At 38.0% G+C, this 14,794-nt stretch overlaps 1 protein-coding gene across 3 annotated transcripts in view; it reads left to right on the top strand.

Moving 5' to 3' along the window:
• The window catches only part of Srgap2 (SLIT-ROBO Rho GTPase activating protein 2), a 221,872-nt gene that overhangs the window by 67,973 nt on the left and 139,105 nt on the right, over positions 1-14,794 (top strand). The gene's annotated exons all lie outside the window — the stretch shown is intronic.

Here is a 14,794-nt window from a genome sequence, read left to right as displayed (position 1 = left end):
TGCAAATATATGGGTGTATTGAAACATTACAAATTTCCATGCTGGGACACATGCCAACAGTTTAACTATATGAAGAACAAGTCCCTTGTTAGACCTATTCAGAAACGCCAAATAAGTTGTGAGAATGAAAGTTCTGAAGGTGAGTGATCGTATTACATAGGGTATCATGCATAATTCAGCTGAGTTTAATATTTATTCCTTGGTGGAAATAAAAACTGACCTGTTTGACAAAATCTAGGCAAATTTTAGCCCCTTTGGGGATGAAGGTTGCTCATGGGAAATATGAAAAAGGTTAGAAAAACAGAAGGGCACTTCATATTTCTTTTAACCAAATGTATGGAATGTGAGCATCCTACTTCTGCAAGAAGTACATATGTAAAAGTTCAAGTTGGATATTTAATAGCGTTTGTTTTGAATGTATGTTATTAATAGCTTTGGGCTTGAGAAACACTTAAAAATTGCTTCTGTATTACTGAATATTCAGAGATAATGCAGGGGTCTAGAAATATAACCCAGTTGTTAGAATGTTTGCCTAACATGCATGGAACAATGGATTCAATACCTTATACCACATAAGCTGGGCATAATGGCAGAGGTCTATAATCTTACTACTCAAGAGGATTCAGAGTAAGTTTTAGGCCAGCCTGGGCTTCATGAATCCTGCCTTAAAAAATAAAAAAAATAGGATTGGGGAGATGGTTCGGTGGGAAAAATACTTGCTGTGCAAGTATGACAACCTGAGTTTTAATTCCTAAACCCACATAAAGCTGGGAGCAATAATGTATACCTTTTGCCAGTGTTCTACAGCAAGATGGAAAATGGAGGCAGAAGAATTTCCAAAAGGTCTTGGGCCAGCCAGGCTGATGTACAGATCAAAGAGGGAGGTAACAAAAAAGATGCTGTCTCAAGCAAGGTAGATGGTAAGGACTAACACCCAAAAATGTTCTGACCTCCATACACCTACCCACATTCCATTATACCAATATTCACACACACACATGAAATGAACATGTACATATACATATGCACATCTACATAAGTAAATAAATAAATGCAATTAAAATATATACACATTTATGGACTCCCTTTCAAGACTTTATTCTGCAAATGTTCTTACATTACAGCATTGAGAATAAAGAAAAAAATTTGCAATAACCATCAAAATGGGAATAGTTGCACACACAAAAGCACAGCCATTTGAATGCTTATATAGCCAGTAGAAAGAAGAGGCAGATTTGTAATGTGTCAAGTGTATGTAGATCAAAGGACAACTTTTAAGGATTTGGTTCTTTCCTTCCTTTTTCCAGAAATTGAAATCAGGTTATCAGGCACCTTTAGCCACTTGGCAATCTCACTTGGCCTTATTCTTGCTGGTTTTAAAGTAACATTAAAAATATTTTTACTAATTACTTGAGAGTTCCATTCAGTGTATTTTGATGATATTCAACCCCGGTTCCTCCCTTTATCTCCTCCCAGTTCCACTTTTACCTTCTTACCTTTCCCAACTTTAATAAAAAAAAAAATTAAAAAAATTTAACAGTCCATTGTGTCCATTTTGAACTGTTCATATATACTAGGGTATGAGGTTATTCGGTAGAGCTTGAGGTCAGCCTACTAGCCACACCCTTAAAGAAAAACTGCTCTTCCTGCATGAGAAGCCATGGTTCTTCAGGCATGGAAGCTCATGAACCTCTTCCCACTCCATGCTAGAGTGTTGACTGGCTTGAACTTGTGTAGGCAACCACAGCTGCTGTGAGCTCATGTGTTAAAGTAACATTTCATTACTTTTTTACTTAAACAAGCAACATGGGGGGAAAAGCAAATGAAGAAAATACTCATTAAGAAAGACAATACCACTCTTTTCCTAGTCATTTTTTTTCTTTCTCTTTGTTCACTTTTCACATCTTATTGTAGCTGAGAGTTTGCAGATGTTAGAGGTCCCTTAACCTTACCATTGCAAAGACAGTGACACGAAGCAGGATCTGTTTGCTTTGCCTGAAGGTTTGTAGACTGGATACTTATATCTTCCTGGAAGACTTAGGAGAATGGTTCTTGGGAGGAAAGAACAGGGGTGGAGGATGGGTGCTGGTGATCTCTGTAGGACCAGCCTCCATCTGCCTGGCTAACTGGATATCTGGACATTTTTATTTTTATTTTTCTACTAAAATTCAGGCTCTGTGCCCTTGCCTCTCTTTTAGAACATCTTTGTTGTGAAATGTTGACTGAATTACTGGGTCTTTCAAGTTAGTGTTGGGATCCAAAGAGAGTATTTCTTCTTGAGGGTTTTAAACTTAAGCTGTTGGCCATTCCTGACAAATACTGACACTAAAACTAATGGCAGAAAGGTCTGATGTCACTTCAGTTCCAGACTCTGTATCTCCTTTGCAGGACAGCAAGAGAGATTAATTTAAGGTTTCTGGGGGAGATTTTCATTTTCACAAAAACCTTTCTATGGGTTTCACTGGGTTTAGAGTCGAGAACCTGTGAGCCTTTCTGGTTAGTATCCTTTCTCTGTCTCTGTCTCTGTCTTTCTCATCTGAAAGGTATTTCTGTAAAACAACTGGGATTGTAGGTATCCTATGGGCAGAGAGTTTCCAAAAGTTTCCCTTTTCCCCAAGTTCTTTGATTTCTTTTTCCTTCTCTACCTTTTTACACAGGTGATTCTTATATCCTGCTATTTTTCCCAGGTCTTAAATCCTAGATCAAGCAGTACTTTTCCTTCCTTCCTTCCTTCTTTCCCTCCCTCCCTCCCTCCCTCCCTCCCTCCCTCCCTCTCTCCTCCTTCCTCCCTCTTTTCTCTTCCTCCTTTTTTGAGTTTTACTATGTAGCCATGGCTTGCCTGAAACTCAAAGAGAGCTGCCTGTCCCTGCTTCTGGAATGCTGGATTAAAGGCATGCACAAACACACCTTCTGTAAGAAGTGCTTTTATTCCTAATTCTTCCCCTGAAATGTTTATGCTTTTCAGAAGATGGTAAGAAAAAAATGAAGAGTTGTTTATTATTATTATTATTATTATTATTATTATTATTATTAGCTATAATGTTTTTTAAAAATTTTGGTGAATAACTTCCATTGTGGATTATAATTTCTCAAAGAATTTGATGTAAGGATTTTTTTTTTTTTTCACTCTTCCTGCCAGATGTCTCATTAAGAAGCATATATTTCTTAGCTTTTTAGGCAGCCATCTGGTCCCTCTCTTTGCCTCTGCCTAGGCTTCTAAATCTTCTTTTTGTCCATTCTGTGACTGGCAGTTGGGTCTGAAAAGTTTTCTAGTGTGACCTTGGGATAGGTATAAGTTCCCATTATATCTCTTTGATCTAGAGCCAGTACTGGATTTTCCAAGAAGCTTCTTCCAGGTGTATGAACAGGAGCCCACTTCAAAAAAGACTAGATGGGTTTCTGGCCCATTGTGTTTGGTCTTTACTCATGGGCACAGGAGTAAGTACTTAATAGAGATTTGTTGCATTGAAGTGACTTGAATAAGATATGATTTTGTGTAATTTTATATTCATATAAAGTCTGTTACCGTCTGGGTTACTTTTCAAATTACATACTGCTTTTCTGAAAATTGTCATTTCCTAAATTTTCTTTTTCCTTTTTTACCTAGTTGCTTCTGTTGTTCCAAATTTAGGCATTTTTAAAGCAAAACCAGGTGGGGGTAGAAATAACTGTGGAAGGTGAGAGAAATGGCATGAGTTTTTTTGTTTTTGTTTCTGTGGGTTTTTTTTTTTTTTTTTTTTTTTTTGGTTTTGTGTTGTTTTGTTTTGTTTGGCCTGGGCTGTAGGAGCAGAAAATGGAATTTTTTGTAATATGTTAAATACAGAAGTTACAGGCTGTTTATTTTTGAGGGACTAGGAATTAAACCCAGGGCCTCATATACTAAACAGGTACTGTATACTAATCTATGTCTCTACCCAATCCCCACCTCTATATTGGCTTAAATTTCAGTTTGCCTTAGAACAAGCCATTTGTAGTAGCATAGTGAATACAGGCTTTGCAGCATGCTTAGAACTGTCTGTGGGTATGGAGTACTCTATTCTTTGGGGGGGGGGGGGGCCAGGGCTTCGTAGGCATATACTCATTTTTCCTCCTCCCCCATCTGCCCTTCAACACTTGGCACTTGATTTCCCATGTCCATTCCTGACACCCCCAGCCCAATAAAAGTGCAGCAAAAAAGCCATTAGCTTCCTGTCTGCCCTGCTTTTAATCATCTTCCAAGGGCAGCAGCGAGGACAATCTTAGCCCCCTCTATATAGGTGTCAGACTGAGCATTTAACTTCTTCTTTATAAAAGTGCACATTAGCCATTCAGAGTCTTAATCTCCTAATGATTTGTGTGTATTGGTAAAAAGGAAAAGCTATCATCCCTGACTGGTACACTCAGATGTTCCCTTTGGTACATTGATGGCAGGGTTTCAAAAAAGAAGGACCATTTAATTTAATTTTGCAGATGGCAGGAGGTGCTGCAGGAAAGCTTGGTCACAATATGCCCCCTCCTAGGAGAGTAGCTTCAGGAAATTCAAATTGCTGGAGGGATTTTGATGTGAGAAATTTAACCCTCTGCCTTCTTTCAGCCTTCCTTTCATTATAAAATATGGATTGGGATGGGGGACAGCAGGAAGGTAGAGTGAAAAAATTGATAGGTTGAGTGACTGGTAGGAGAGTGCTGTTTGTAATAATGCTGTTCTTGGACATATGGATTATAACTAGCTACAGATTAACCCATTTCCTCATTAATTATTTTGTGGTTTCATCTTTCTTAAATTGTCCCCTAGAGGCATAAATTTTTTTCCTGTAGCTGGGAGATTGCACTTGCTGGTTAAGGGATTAATCTATCCTTTCTCCAGGGCACTAACTCCTTTTAGAGACTGAAGAGAGGTTTTTTTTGTTTGTTTGTTTGTTTTTTTTTTTTTTTTCCCCTTCTCTGAACTTTACTCTTTATTTTTAGGGGCTACCTTCACACAGAGAAGAGAGCCCATGATTCTGATTCAGAGCACAGCACTGCTGGGTTTTTGCTCAGTCCTGTGAAAGTTTCAGGATTGGAAATCCAAGCTGTTCATTTGTGAACCAGGAGATACACTCATAATCTTGGTGCTTTTTGTTCTGGCTTTTTAATAAATTTCATGTTTTAAATCTGGCCAGAATGAGAAGAAATTGGTTTTCTTTCTGTTTTAGAGTCATGCTGTTTTAAAAAGTGCATGTTTCCTCATTATTCTAGATAATATTAGGGAAAATATCTTCATTACATTTCTGTTTTTCATGGAGAAATCAGGCTGGTATTCACTGGGAAGCTTCATCCCTCCTGGCTGCCTTTCATTATGCTAGAAGGTGCTGTGTCTGCTAGTGGAGGAGAAAGGGAATGACCTAGCAGTGAGTATGGGAAACTACAACAAAGGCTGGCCTGACAAGACATGCCTCCTGGTGCAATAGTGAATGGTATGAATGTTATGGGAGTGTCCCATACCTGATTGAATTTAAGGCCTACTGGGCAAGTAAAATACATATCTGGCACCATTATAGGGGTGATAGATGGTAGCTGACTACCATCTTTTCTGGACACAGGAGAGCAGTTACACATATGAATTCACAGCAGTTGAGTTAGCACATAAAAGACCTCCACAGGCTCAAGCCAGACAAAATTCCAATTTGGAGAGGGGAAGTGGGCATGAAGTTCCATTCTTAGCTGAGGAGCAATTAGCAGTTGATGGCTGCTGGAAGAGGAAGAATCATCTTTCTTTAAGGGTGCAGTCTTTAGTGGGTAAACCAACCTCCAGCAAAAGCCATATGTATTTCCAAGTGTATGGACAGAATAAACTGTTATTAATGAGTTACCAAAACAGGGAGAGACACAAATTGGGTGGATAGGGAATGTGAAGTAAATCTGAGAAGAGGGGGCTGAATATGAACAAAATACATTATACAAAATTCTCAAAGAACTGGACATAGCAGGTAAGTAGCTCAAAGATACACTGTGAACTTTTTAACTCTTAGATCTTGTGTGGATCTCTGTTGCCTTGGCTCTTTCTGACTTCTTTATGATGTCTGCTAACCTCACCCTGCAACCACTCCTCCCTAGAAATAGAGAAGAGTCTGTTTCCATTCATTTATCTTGATAGGCTGGTCATTAGACTTTAGTATGGATGAACATGTGCATTTCAGTCATGTATCTGCCTCTGTGTTGAAGGCCCTGTTCCTTTTTTTTTTTTTTTAGCCATAACCAAGCAGGAAAAGATCTTAAACCATGCAGTTATTCATTCATCTGTTAACTAAACATCATCTGTCATGTATCAGATACAACTCTAGGTTCTTTGGTTTGGTTATTAAAATAAATATTTGGTTACTAAAACAATTATTCCAGCAGAGTTTGGGAAAGGAGACAAACCCCATTTGAGTAGTTTATACTTATATAGCATTAAGAATATAGTATGTGCTGGGTGTGGTAGCATATGCCTTTAATCCCAACACTGAGGAGGCAGAGGCATGTGGATCTCTTTGAATCTCAGACCATCCTGCTGGTCTACAAAGCAAGTGAAGGACAGCCAGGGTTCTGTTGCATAGAGAAATCCTATCTCAAAGACAAGGAAGAGGAGGAGGAGAAGGAAGATGAGGAAGAGGAAAAAAGTATATATAGTAAGTTGGATATCAGTGTTGGATACTGAGGTCAGATTTTATTTCAAAATGTGCATGGAGAGTGTTTAGATGAGTTTTATACTATAGGTCACATTTGTGCAGAGATTTGAAGGAGGTGAGAATTTACACTTGTGGGAAGAGCATTCCAGGCAGAGGACAAACATCTTGTAATAGATCCCTAAGGCTCAAGTGTGTCTGATATGTTTGAAAACTTAACCAGTAGTCAACTAAAGCTGAAGCAGAATGATCTAGAGGATATAAGGGGGCAGTGCTATAAGTTGGTGCCACCAAGGGGTGAGGTGGGGATAAAGGCTTGTAGAGGACATAGAAGGAAATGACTGAACATGTCGTGCTATGTTATGTTAAGACCTGGCTTATTCTGTAAGCCCTCTGGTTTTATCCCTGTACCACTAGGCTTTATAGCTTTCCATCTCTACCATCTTTTAAATTCAGTAAGGACTCCCCTAAAAACCTGGATGGAGCAGAATGGGTGACTATAAGGGAGAATATAGAGAAACCTACACCAAAACATTAACCTAGAACTTCTCCTATAAATTGGTAGGATTCTTCCTACCTTCCTTCCTGGCACACACAACAAGAAAACTACACAGCGTGCTTTAAACTCAACTTCTCCCTTTGTTCTACATCAAGGTGCCAAAATATTTATTATTTTGTCATATTTGGCATTACTTTAGTCAGTTTATGAAAGTGTTTACTCTGTTGATGCTTTCATCTCAGAGAATATCCTGAAATGGTTTTCTGAACTACCTGCCTGATACTTCTAATTCTGGAAATGAACTTTGTAACAGCAACTCATTAAATCATCATAGGTGAAAAGCATGTAGAAACTCACACACAAGAAGAAATTGACAGGTCGTGTACATCTTTTCTTTACCACTGTCACAACTTCAAAAGCAGGAATGGAGGATAGTATTTGATTTTATTGGGAGCAGCAGTTCTTGCTGGCGTGTTTGGACACTGGCCATAACTGGACTAGTCTAATCCTCACCTTATCAGGTCTAGTAGTGTTGTGGTTTTCTGAGTGAGGATTAGAGTTACTTTTTTTCCAGGTGAAAATTTTATCTTGGATTTGATTTTTTTTTTTTTAAAACTGGTTTGGAATTTGTATTTTGTTTTGTTTTAAGACAGTCTTGATAAAGCACCCTGGCTAACCTGGGATTCACTGTGTAGACCAGGCTGGCCAAGAACTTGTAGCAAACCTCCTGCCTCTGTTTCTTCAGTGATAGGACTGAAGATGTGAACCACATGTTCAACTATTTGTTTCATTTTTAAAAGCTGTTTTGTTACTACTTAAAAGTTTCCAAAATACACTGATCACAGTCCTGTATATTGCTCAGTTGATTAGAGCTTTTCCACCTGTAGATTATGATCCCTTTGCAGGGCAGGTTATGAAGCCAGTTTCTTTTAAAACTTGAATAAGTTTCTTTTTTTAAGCAGAGAAAGAATAAAAGCAAGTTGTATATAGAAAATAAATATAATTGCATCAAAAATTAAGTGATTATATGTATTACATATGCGAATGGTTTGTTTTGTGTTTGTGCATGTTTGATCAGTGTTACGTGTACTGTTCATTAGGGGGGTTGATCAGAAAGAGCTCAAAACATTGCCTCAGCCTTTCTAAAAGTTACATTTGCTTATTATAAGACTAATAAAGATAGAAGTGAATGCCTTCCAAGGAATATTAGTTATTTTTCTGGCAACTATCAGAGCAATTTAAGGGAGGAAGAATTTATTTTGGCTTATGGTTTCAAGGGATACAGTTTATCGTGGTGGCAGGTAGCTCCATGGCAGTGGGAGCATGAAACTAAGACCCCTCACCTCTTGCCATCTCAGTGGCTCACATTTAGCTAACTTCCTACCCGTGTCCTTTGTAGTTATAACTTAGAGGAATTATGCTGCAAGTTTTTTTTTTTTTTTTTTGTTTTCTGAAAATGTGCCATTTAATAATAGGGGCTGAAGAGATGATGGCTCAGTGGTTAAGAGCATTTGGTGCTCTTGCAAAGGACCCAGGTTCAGCTCCTAACACTAACACCCATAGCAGGTGGATTATAATTGTCTATAACTCCAGGTACACATGTGATGCACATACATACATGTAGGCACTCACATATATACCTAAAATAAAACAAATAAACCTTAACAAAAATAAAAAAGAACCAGAATAGGGATTTCCATTACACTATTTGGGAAAGTTTACTCTGTTGAAAAGAAAATGTTTCTTAGGCACTCAGTCCAGTCAGGATGATGTGCTGGTTTGTGCCTTTTACTTATATTTATTCTGTTGTTTTATTAAAAGTTAAAATTTGTTTTGACATAATCCTTGCCCAGAAAGTCTAGAGACATATAAGATCATTTACAATCGTTTTTCTTATAATGCCCTTTAAAAAGTACAAGCATATACTAGGAGCTTGAGTGTTTTAAAGATGTGAAATCATGACTAATTCTGCAATAGTGATATCAACATAAGCCACATAATCTATTCAGGGACTCTAACCCCTGGCTTTTCAGTGCTAGCTTATTTGACTCTTGTCAGCTGTATTGGCCTAAGCCTGGCTTATGGCTGTGTGAGTTGACTAAATAATGTTTTGTATTTAGTTTTAATTTTATTTAGTTCAGTTTATTTATTTAGTTTTATTTAGTTTAGTTTATTTTTTATTCTCAGCTGACTTGGCTCTGAATTATGTTCCTGCCTCAAGCACATTCTAAATATGCCCATCTATGGATTTGAACAGGAGGGTGTCCCGCCACTCCTCCTGAGGTGTGAAACAATCAGGCAAAGCATTTTCTTGTGTTTTTTTTTTTTTTTTCTTTTTTCTGCAGTTGTTGTTTTGTTTTGTTTTTCTGGTGGCTGAGTTAAAGTCCTTTCCACTTGCATTGTTGAGGCATGTGGTTGAGGCATAGCCTTTGGTGTATAGTGGGGTAGGCAGGGCAGAAATACCACAGATTCTCAGATGAGGAAAAAGAAACCTAGGCCTAACTGGCCTGACTCATGCAGTTTTCTTGCTCCTGCTGTAATACCTACCTCATGGGACTGATCTATTTGCAAGATCATAGCACATGGTCATTTCTCAATAAACTTTGGTTCACCAAGCTCTTTGTGCTTTGAAGGGATTTTAGTTTATTTGGAAGATGCAGGGTGAAGCATTCATTAGAAAAAGACTGAACCCTTGACCTCTCCAAAACTAAAGTGGTTCCTGCCTTCTAGTGTATGGACTCTCCAGAGGGAGTGCTTACCATTTTTGAAAGCAGTTTGAAAGTATAACTTTTATATATGATCTACAATGGCTTGCTAATGGTCTTAGGAACAATTCTGTGCTCATTCAGACTTTGGTATTGTCTAGTACCATGACCTCTGCCTTTTCCATCTGTCTTTCTTTGTCCAGTTTCCTGCTTAAAGTTTGATATCCCAGTTATTCTGAATTTCTTTGATTATTTCAGCTCTTTGTATGTATATGTCTTTGCGTTCTTTTCCTCTGGACTAGGGAGCCTTCCTTGTACAGCTTTTCTGCTAACCCCCGTCCTTGAAGTCTGGCTTCTGGAAACCCCTTCCTGAGTCTTGGACGAAGTAGGCTTAAAAACACACCATCCTTCTTTTCCTAGTAATGAGCTTATCATGTTGCAGTTCCTTTGTACAGTCTGTCCTCTCTAGAACGCCACATTCGTTTGGAAGGCAGGCCCAGGAAGCTAGTTAAAATGAGAAAGACTTACATTGTGTTGGCATTTTCTGGTATTTAAATTGTATAAACTTTTCAGGTCAATATAATTCCATGGTATCACGCAGAAATTTAAATGAGTATTATCACTTCTATAAGCTACAATAAAGATGTGAATTTAGGCAAAAATTTCTTTTAAAGCATTATTAAAATATTAATATACTTTAAATTGTAATACCTTTTGTTATATATAAACACAATTTTTAAATTTAGCAAGTGGTATACATTAACTTTTGAAATAAAGCATGTGAGAAAACAATTAGATTTGTAAGAAATTTTTTTAAAAAAATAAAATGTTTGGTTTGGGTCAAATACATATTAATGTACTTGGAGGTTTAATTATTTGTTCATGTGTTTAAAAAATTGTGATTGACATATTGCTGTGGGCTAGTTGGAAGGATGAGGACAGGAGGATGTTTTGATGGTACTTATATCTCTAACTGACAAGGGCACTTTTAAGATGATCATGGCCTCTGTGATCTTGTGATTCTGGTTATTACATGTCTAGACATAGAAGCATACTGAAAGTGATGCTTTTATTTTCTACTTAGAGACCACCACAGTCCATCACACTTGTACATTTGCAGGATGGTCACATGCTGGATTCTGGTAACAGTAGTAAAACCACTGTTACAGAGGGCTGTGAAATTTAGGAAAGCCCTTACTAATCTCTTTTCTGATTGGGGTAGTGTTCATGGTGCTCGGCCAGCCCTGGAGCAACTGCAACTTTTGTCCTATGAAGTTTCCTCTTTAAAAGATTTCATTAATTATTTTTTAAAAAATGCCATATGGGCATAAACAGTGAGTTCTTTGTATCTATTATAAATAACGGAGAAAAAGCATTTGTCAGAATAGAATAGAGCTGACTAGATAATGAATCTTTCCTTTAAATTTTTGTGGGTTTTCTCTTTAAAATTTTTAAAAAGTTGATTTTTATTTATGTGTGTCTATCATGATGCTTCATATATTTGGGTTTCTACAAAAGACAGAAGAGGGTGCCAGACTTCCTGGAAACTGAATCACAGAACATTGTAAGGTACTTAGTCCCTGACCTGCTGCACCTCTCCAGCTCTTTTTTACTTTTTAAAAAGACTAGCTATTGACTTTTGGGGGGTTAGGGAACAATCATAACAAAAAGTCGTGGAAAAAAAAACAACAAGCAGTCTAAAAGCCACTGGTCATTAATCTCTCTCAACATCAATGGACTCAATTCTCCAATAAAAAGACACAGACTAACAGAATGGATGCATAAACAAGACCCAGTAATCTGTTGCATACAAGAAACACACCTAAGTCACAAAGATAGACATTACCTGAGGGTAAAGGGCTGGAAGTTTTCCAAGCAAATGGACCCAAGAAGCAAGCAGGAGTAGCCATTCTAATATCTGATAAAATAGACTTTCAACCAAAATTAATAAAAAGAGATGAGGAAGGACACTTCATACTCATCAAGGGAAAATTCCACCAGGAAGACATCACAATCCTGAACATCTATGCCCCAAATACAAGGGCACCCACATTGTAAAAGAAACATTGATAAAACTGAAACCATACATAGATCCCCACACATTAATAGTGGGAGACTTCAATACCCCACTCTCAACAAAGGACAGGTCAACAAAACAGAAATTAAACAAAGAAACAATGTCTCTAACAGAGGTCATGAATCAAATGGACCTAGCAGACATTTACAGAACCGTACACCCAAAGACAAACGAATTTACCTTCTTCTCAGCACCTCATGGAACCTTCTCCAAAATAGACCATATGGTTGGTCACAAAGTGAACCTCAACAGATACAGGAAGATTGAAATAATCCTTTGTATCCTTTCTGATCACCATGGAATAAAGCTGGACCTCAACAACAACGGAAATAGCAAAAAGCCTACACACACATGGAAACTGAGAACAACTTGCTACTCAATGACAGCTGGGTCAGGGAAGAAATAAAGAAATTAAAGTCTTCCTAGAATTCAATGAAAATGAAGAGATAGCATACTCAAACTTATGGGACACAATGAAAGCAGTACTAAGAGGAAAGTTCATAGCACTAAGTGCCTTCAAGAAGAAATTCAAGACATCTCATTCAAGCAACTTAATGGCTCACCTAAAAGCCGTAGGAAAACTGAAGCAGACACACCAAAAAGAAGTAGACGGCTGGAAATAATCAAACTCAGGGCTGAAATCAATAAATTAGAAACAAAACAATTCAAAGAATCAATGAAACCAAGAGCTGGTTCTTTGAGAAAATCAACAAGATAGACAAACCCCTAGCCAAGCTAACTAAATGTGTTGTCTCCATCAAATTCCTTCCCTCATGTCTCAGAGAACCCCAAAGAATAGGAGGCAGAAAGAAATTAAGAGCCTGAGGGTGAAGAGTTTAAGTTAGCCTGGGTATAGTTAGCTTGAGTATAACTCCATTTTAAAATAAAGAGCCATCTTGACTGTGAGCTGAATTCAGGTACCAGGAAATATCACAGAATGTGCACCTGGCAGACAACAAAGTTAACTCTCCTAGCAACAGCCTCCAGGAAATATCACAGAATAAATGTTTCATAGAAAATAGAGACAAACTCCCTGGCAATAATCAATGAGAATTGGTTGGGAATTGGGTGGGAAAATCCTCCCCGATGTTTCAGATATAGTTTAGAAAAATAGCCAGAGAGACACCATCTAAATCAACAAAATCAGAAATGAAAAGGGGGACATAACTACAGACACTGAGGAAACCCAAACAATCATTAGGACTTACTTCAAAAGTCTATATGCCACAAAATTTGAAAATCTAAATGAAATGGACAGTTTTCTTGATCAATTCCACTTACCAAAGCTGATTCAAGACCAGGTAAATCAATTAAATAGTCCTATATCCCCTAAGGAAATAGAAGCAGTCATCAAAACTCTCCCATCCAAAAACAAGCCCAGGACCAGATGGTGTCAGTGCAGAATTCTACCAGACCTTCAAAGAAGAGCTAACTCTAGTTCTCTTCAAACTATTCCACAAAATAGAAACAGAAGGAACACTACCAAACTCATTCTATGAAGCCACAGTCACGTTGGTACCTAAACCTCACAAAGACCCAACAAAGAAAGAAAATTTCAGGCCAATCTCCCTTACAAACATTGATGCAAAAATATTCAGCAAAATACTTGCAAACTGAATACAAGAACACATCAAAGATATCATCCACTATGACCAAGCAGGCTCCATCCCAGGTATGCAGGGGTGGTTCAATATAGCTTTTTCTTTATTCCCTACTATCTTGCTAACTTTGAGGAAGAATTTTTGTCTGTGTAATTTCAGAGAACTTGGAAAGCACTCACATACATGTTTGTGATGACAGTAAGAAAGAATCTCAGCTTCTGAGCTAAGCTGCTTGGGTTCCAGTTCTCAATCTACAGTTAAACAGCAGTGTGACACGAACCAGCTCTTCTCTGGGCTTTGCTTCTCATGTCTGTCCATCAAGATCTGTTAAGAGCCCTGGAATTACTAAATTTGTAGAAAGGCAAATAAACAGGGTAAAGAGCCTGAATTTGCAGGGCATTCTGGGGATTTGTTTCCTGGGGATCAGTTTGGAGAGGAACTGATTACTGTTGGGATCAGAAATCTTGGCAAGAAATAATGGAGGGGAGAACCTGATGAAAGCGTCAATTGTATTCTTATATAAGACTTTTGGAAGGTGTTCTTGAGCTGGCTGAGGTGACATCCTATGTTTGTGAAAGGACTAAAAGCAGGTGGGGTAGAATTTGTGGGAAAGACTGGCTAGGTTCCCACTGGGATACATGGGTTTATATTATGTTTCATGTTGACAACAGAGCTTGTGGGAGTCTCAGCACCTGTCTCTGAAGATGCCAGCACACCTTCCTTCTAAGAGGGGAAGGACATACCTGTGTGACTTTCCTAAAAGAATGTGTCTCTTTTTATCTGATCTCCCTTCCACTCCCATTTTCTCCTTAAATATGTGGTATTTACAATTGAATTTGAGAAAGTTTTGGAATATGGAATTGAATTTTGGAAGGCAAAAGAAATTAGCTCTTATCCCTGGATTAAAGCAACAGGGGATACAATGATTATCTGAACTGTGACAAATTCACCAGGTGTTCTCTGAAGCAAGGGTAGTTTCCAGAGGACTGGTTCACCTGCACTGGAAGCTGTACATGTAACGGCTACAAAGAGTGTCAGTGATAGGACCTTGGCTATTTTTGCTAAATTATCAGTATCTCCCAATGATACCCTTATTGAAAACCGTCAGCATCTTTTCTAAGTAAGATATAAATCTCCTTTTAACTCCCAAAACAGGTGAGCTAGTAGTGTCTTGGCTGTAACCAAGCATGGACAAGGAGGCAGAACTGCCCAGGGGAAACTCTGTTGACTATGTTTGCTGATCATGAGTTTGAACATAAAACATTCCTTTTTGCGTTTTGACATAT

The sequence above is a fragment of the Psammomys obesus genome, unplaced genomic scaffold, assembly GCF_907164565.1.
Source record: "Psammomys obesus unplaced genomic scaffold, mPsaObe1.curated_primary_1811, whole genome shotgun sequence".
Classification (NCBI taxonomy): domain Eukaryota; kingdom Metazoa; phylum Chordata; class Mammalia; order Rodentia; family Muridae; genus Psammomys; species Psammomys obesus.
Note: the sequence above shows the minus strand (reverse complement) of the source record. Positions and strands in the feature narration are given on the sequence as shown.